This window comes from Vicugna pacos, unplaced genomic scaffold (assembly GCF_048564905.1).
Source record: "Vicugna pacos unplaced genomic scaffold, VicPac4 scaffold_21, whole genome shotgun sequence".
Lineage (NCBI taxonomy): Eukaryota > Metazoa > Chordata > Mammalia > Artiodactyla > Camelidae > Vicugna > Vicugna pacos.
In genome coordinates this window covers 13,714,566-13,721,312 of record NW_027328742.1, presented here as the reverse complement: position 1 = coordinate 13,721,312, position 6,747 = coordinate 13,714,566, and the positions used below count along the sequence as shown (strand labels likewise).

The 6,747-nt window shown below is 37.4% G+C and overlaps 1 pseudogene; it reads left to right on the top strand.

The window, feature by feature from the left end:
* Positions 1-4,038: 4,038 nt before the first annotated feature.
* On the top strand, positions 4,039-4,977 carry LOC140694275 (olfactory receptor 5M8-like; annotated as a pseudogene).
* Positions 4,978-6,747: the final 1,770 nt, after the last annotated feature.

The following is a 6,747-nucleotide window of genomic DNA, read 5'->3' as shown; positions in this document are numbered from 1 at the left end:
TCTGTCTTGCATTCTACAAATAGATGTCCAATGGTAATTCAATTGTTGAATGAATTTTCCTGATTTTAGCAAATCAGAATGCATGTGAAGGTAGCCATTGATTTTGGAATTGCAATATATTTAAAATTTGTATTTATTTTGATGGCCTTGGATTGAGAGATCTATTAGAATAAAATGGATTTTTTCCTGGAAGACTTACTCTGTTTAATGAACTTAATGGCAGCCGGTTTCACCTGGGCAAGAATATATTGGGGACAAGTTTCCTCTTATTTCACACCTCAATCAATAGAAATATCCTAATGTGCTTGTGGTCACATATTAATTTAACTCAGCTTAAAACAAAGTCATTAATGTTTATCAAAAGCAAGACACTGTAGTTTTTAAGAATGATTAAATATATGCATACTGCCTATGAAGAGTGATGTTTATTCATTGAAAAAACTCACAACTATTTTACCATGAGACTTGCTAAGGTAAGAGAAAGAGTTAATGTATTTTAAAAAATTGTTTTGTGAACACAGAGGAAGAAAAAATTAATTCTCGTTAAGGCTTGTAAGGTAGTTCTTCCAGAGGAGATGACGATGGAGCTGGGCTTTGGAAGTTGTGTAGAATTGTAAAAGGTAGAGGTTGGGTGCAAAAGTATTTTCTAAAGAAAGAGGCAACTGATGGAAGGAGAATAGCTTGGTTGTGCCTGGGACACCAATTAATGAAAAAAATTCAGAAGAGGTGAGGCTAAATAGTAAGCTGGATCACACGAGGAGTGAAGGGAAGCTTTGTCAACATAGTTAGACTTACTTTGGTGTAGATAGGAACCATCAATAATCTCTAACCTGAGTAGTGCCATGAGGGTCATATAACTTTTCATTATTCAACATGTTTTAACATGTTCAACGTGAGAGACAAGAATTCTGTGAAGAGCAATGCTTTCTTTTAACCGAGGTAGACAGTGACTGCATAAATGGCCACCATTGTTAATCTAGCAAATAACAGTCTCCTTCGCAGACCATTTTTAATTCTCTCCAAGATGTCTAGCTTTTTCCTTCCATTGAGGGATTGGTATTAGAAAAAAATAATAAATTATTCACTTATCTATTTGTTCTTACTTCTTTATTGCCATTTTAGCACCCCATTTCTTTACAGATTTAGTGTTGTGCAGTTTCTGATTATCAAGGTCCTAAAGTGTATGGTTATGAATCACCCTTGTCTCCCAAACTGCTGAGCAGGAGCTGAGTTCCACTAACTTCTCAGGGTTAAAAAAAAAAAAAAAAAAAGACTATCTTCAAGGAACTGTTAATTGGCAGAATTGATTGTTTCATCCTGACTTTTTTTTTCAAAATGCCATAGGGAAAAGGAGTCAACCTTATAAATACAAGCAACCATTTCCTTCATTTGTAATTTTTGAAAGCCCATTGGTTTCCTTACATCTTTATAAGGAGGGCTGTCCATTTTGTGTGTGTTAGGAACTAGCTTAACTAGTGTATTTATACAATTTTTTATTTGCTAGGAATAAATCCATGGTTAGAGATAGATTAAAAACTACATCGAAAGGTTAGAGTTAATTATATGGGAAGTGCTAATGCTCATAATTTGAGAATTTTTATTTCTTCTAAATACTAAACAAAGGAAAGGTAGAAACTAAAAATTCCATGTGGCTTTTTCTGCCTCACACATGGTCAGATATTTACACACATTCTAACTTTTCAAATCCTCAAAGAAAACCCCTGGGACAACATTTCCAAGGTGAGAGCACTGAGACTTACAGAGGTAAGTTGTCTGCACAATTATAGAGCTTATGTGCAGCACAGTTGTGATTTTTCAGATGAAATCTTGCCAGTTCCAAGACTTACGTGTTGATTTTATGAGGTGAATATCAGTGTTAAGGTGATCAGAAATATTTCACTACAAAATATATATTTTTTAAATTTTGGAAAGCACCAAGATACTTTGGGAGACCATTTGTAAAGAAGGCAAGATTGAAGAATAGGGTATAAACACACAAGAGGGTACGATGTGATGTCTCAGTGTCCTCTGCTGGGAGATGAGAAACAGTGAGATATTCTGCAGGGAAAACAACACACATACACTGGGGCAAAATGTGAACTGCTTAGAATAATATGAAGAGGAAATAGGCAGTTCTTGAGGTGGTTCCAGGGAATAAGAGAGAGAGATAAGAAATAGGAGGGAGGAAAAATAAGAGAAACTGGAAATGTGTTATGAAGCTGGGATTAGATATGGAATCAAATACTATAAAGCATCCAGGGGAAAAATCCCATGTTAGGGTGCAGAGGGGAATTTAGAGAATAAATGTCTAATGTTTAAATTTTATTTTTTTATTCTTTTTGTAACAAGTATTATCTTTCACCTGCATTCCATAGAATTGCATTGTGTGTGTGTGTGTGTGTGTGTGTACATTTTGGATGTCTAAATGGCATGGAATGGATAGAAAAGAGGTTGAAGGCAATTTTGAAAGATCTCAAGAGGCTAAATTCTGGGCTACCTAAGCATTGTCATCACAGATTTTAAGTGAGTCGTAACATGGTCCTTGAGTGTAAACTCTGAGGGATTAATTAAATTTTAACTAGCAATTATCACTTGATATAGATTTAGCTAGTATAGCAGTCAGCCTTGTGGGAGTCTTGAGCACTGATTGCATTAGTTGTGTAATAGTTTCAATTCCCACTAGAGTGAAAGAAAATAACTTAAACAAGTTAGAAGTTCAGTTCTCATTTACATGAAATTCTGAAGTTCAGGCCTGCCATGATTTTAGGAGCTTCAGTCTGCTTTTTCCACCATCCCATTCGGATGATCCAGGATGGCTTAGCACTCCATCCCTATCTCAACCAGTGGTAGGCAGACAAGTGGAAGAGGAGGGCAAGCCTGCATTATAAAGGGACAGATACAAATTGCACATTTCTCTTTAGCTACCTTTCCTTGTCTGGGACCTACTTGGGTGGTAGCAAATCTAGCTTGAGAATAACCAAAGAAAAGGGAAGTTGTTGTGGTTGTCTGCTTTGTTTACTTGGATTTTGCTTTGTTTCTTAACTGCTGCCCCATAAAAACCAACTCTGGATCCAAGGATTGAAACTCATACAGGTACGGGGGAGGTACTGCTTCTAGTTTAGACTCTGCTCAGATCCCAGCCTGTGGGTCTGTCCTGTCACATGACCCTTCAATCTGTTCTCATAATGGAAGCAACATGCTGGACTAAGGAATTTCTATGGTCTAATTCAGGTCCTGCAACTGAAAAAGTAACTTTTTTGGTTTATTGAATTAACTAGAAAAATGTTAGAAGACTTTTGAAAGTTTTTCTGTACATTATATTGGTTCCCATTCATGACAAAAGGTTTGCAACTGTTCAGCTTTTCAAAGATTTATCTTTTCTTTTATTTTCTCCCCCAAGTAGCACCTAGTCATTGTAAAATAGGAATACTGAGATTTTACATCTTACAGAGGTGAATTAAGGTATATATTTTAATTTATCACTTAGTGCCTTATTACAAACAAAATAAATGATTTCAACTGCCATGACCTGGAAGAAATCATTGTTATCAGAGAAAGAAATTTTGGTATAATATTCTTGACTTCTAATTAAGTTATCTGGTAAATTCAATTAGATAAGTGGTGAGTGTCCATTTGTTTATTGGCACTGAGTGCTATATCTGGGATGAGAAATTTGACGTAAGCTTAAGTAAAATGTGAAGAACAGACAGAGTAGAAGTGGAAATGAGTAAGAAATGTAGTGTGAAAGCCAAAAAGATAAATAGACAGAGAGAAATAACAGAAAAATTAACAAAGAAAAACAATTGAAGTAGTCGAATGACAGACACCCAGCGTCAGTTTGAGCTTACTTGCTAGTGGTTAATTAGATCTAGTTTTAATCAAAACACTATGTCTGGGGTCTCTTAGGACAGACAAGTCATAGAAAATGAAAGCAAAAAATTCAGAGAAAAAAATAATGTTCTAAGATTCTGTGATTTTTTTGCCACTTAAGAAAATCCTGTGTTGATCCAAAGTTCTCATTTCCCATTGAAGAAAATTATGAGAAGAAACTTCACTTCAGTTACTGAGTTCCTTCTCCTGGGACTGACCAGTTGCCAGGAATTGCAGATTCTCTTCTTTGTGCTGTTTCTGGCCATTTACATGACCACGGTGGCAGGGAATCTTGGCATGATCGTCCTCATCCGGGTCCATGCACGGCTTCACATGCCCATGTACTTTTTCCTGAGCCACTTGTCCTTCGTGGATCTGTGCTTCTCTTCCAACATGACTCCAAAGATGCTGGAGATTTTCTTACCAGAGAGGAAAACCATCTCCTATTCTGCTTGTCTGTTGCAGTGTTACTTCTTCATTGCCCTGGTCCATGTGGAGATCTATATCCTAGCTGTGATGGCCTTGGATCGGTACATGGCCATCTGCAACCCTCTGCTTTATGGCAGCAAAATGTCCAGGAGCATGTGCGCCTCCCTCATCACAGTGCCTTATGTGTATGGGGCACTCACTGGCCTGATGGAGACCGTGTGGATCTACAGCCTCATCTTCTGTGGCCCCAGTGAAATTAATCACTTCTACTGTGCTGACCCTCCACTGATTAAGCTGGCTTGTTCTGACACCTACAACAAAGAAACATCAATGTTTGCTGTGGCTGGATGTAACCTTTCCTTTTCTCTCCTCATAATCCTGATTTCCTACCTTTATATTTTTCCTGCTATCCTGAGGATTCGTTCCTCAGAAGGAAGGCGCACAGCTTTCTCTACCTGTGGCTCTCATCTGACAGCTGTCACCATATTCTGTGCAACTCTTTTCTTCATGTACCTCAGATCGCCCTCAAAATAATCCGTGGCACAGGGGAAAATGTTGGCCGTGTTTTATACCACTGTGATCCCCATGTTGAATCCCATGATCTACAGTCTGAGAAACAAGGATGTGAAAGAAGCTCTGATAAGAGAACTGTTCAGCAGGAAACTGCTTTCTAAATAAATTTGGGTGCTAATTTTAGTTAAACACTTTTATTTTATATGTCTTATGACCTTCTCTTAAGTCTTAATACAAAAGTAATTTGTCCAAATCCATATCCTTTTCTTGAAGGGCTGGGGGAAATTTCCATAGAGAAAATTTAACTAAAAGGAATCTGAGTATCAATATCAACTGTTAAGAATTTTGAATTCTCTGGGAAAACTTTGCTTGTTGAGACCCAAAAGTAAAGCCCTGTACATTGATGGATCATTGCCAGTAAGAAATTCAATTCACCCTTTGGGAAAAAAAAATTAAAGCTAGAATTGTATTTTATCTTTAGAAGGTTTAATCATACAGTTTTAGCTGTCTCCTAATGGGGATTATTCACTTTAACATGTAGCCAATACCTTTAAAAAAAAACACTTCTGTACAACTTTACTAAATAAACGTGCCTTCCTTACAGCTGAAAACCAGCATTGCACTTGAAATTTCAGAGTGGGGAAAATTTACCCCTACCTCATTTGAGTTCTTTTGACTGGTCTAATAATTAAATGGACACAAGAAAGATAAACATAATGAAACAATTTAATTCATACGCAAAGAGTTGTCATAAAAAAAGAGACACTCAAAGTGACCAAAGCAAGCTGTTTACATACCATTTTTAGATAAGACACCATTATTTGTGAAGATTTAACTAGACCAAGGCACTTGTGCTAGGGTACTGAAGTAATGAAGAAGTCACGAGGTTTGTTAGACAGCTTTCTGAGACCTGGATTCCTTACTGTGGTGACAAAGATGCTCTCTATCCTCCTGCTATGGAGGATACCTTTATGTGGGAGATTTATTTCCAACATTTGAGGAAAAGAGGAGGGTCAGAGTTTTTTTAAATAAAATTTTTTTCACTAACTATTTCTCAAGTAACTTTATTTCAAAGTAACCAGTATGCACCTGTGGTTCATCTTGGGGTGCCCTTCTCTGAGCCCCAGAAAACTCATCCAGTCTACAACACAAATCTCATCTCATTTAACCCATCTGCAGCTCAATTCTTGGCTCTCCTTCCATTAAACCCAACTCTGGCCTGAAATACACCATAGCCTTGGTCCCCCAGGAAGCACACTTATCTTGCCATGATATATTCCTGCCTATTCTCTTTGAACTCATGAAGAAAAACAAAGAAAAAATATTAATTGGTCAAATTGTATTTCTTAAAAGTCTGAATGAAGAGATATAGTTACTTGATAATGCATTGAACATGTGTCTAATACTAGTAAATCAACCCATGAGGTGTGCAACATAGTTATAATAAAATGTCACCTCACATTTGCAGAGCACTTTGTAAATTCTATGGTCCTTTTCCTTACCCCCACTTGATTGCACAGAATATGAAGAGTAGATGATATTTATTTTCAATGGGAACCACGTGAACAGAAATTATTTTTCCTATAAAGACAAAAACCTTGCAGCTCAAATGTCAAGCTGACCACAGAGAGTCAAATCCAGTACCAGCTCTTCCAGTCTTGTAGGTGTGGGTTTTCTGGGTGCTGACACAAACAGGTCCCTTGAAGGTGACTTGGAGCTTTAAGGATAATCACCTGCAGGGAAGATGAGAAGCCAGTGATGAGGTGCACACAAGGCGAGCAGTGAGAACAGAGACCCCTCATGGTCCTGGGGCTGTTGAAGGGCTCCCATCTCTGCACCAGCAGAGTCCGTGAGAACAACAAAACCAAATTAGTCTGTTTAGGCTTTGACTGATAGAGACATTAAAAATAATCCCATCTGAAAATTTAAAACAAT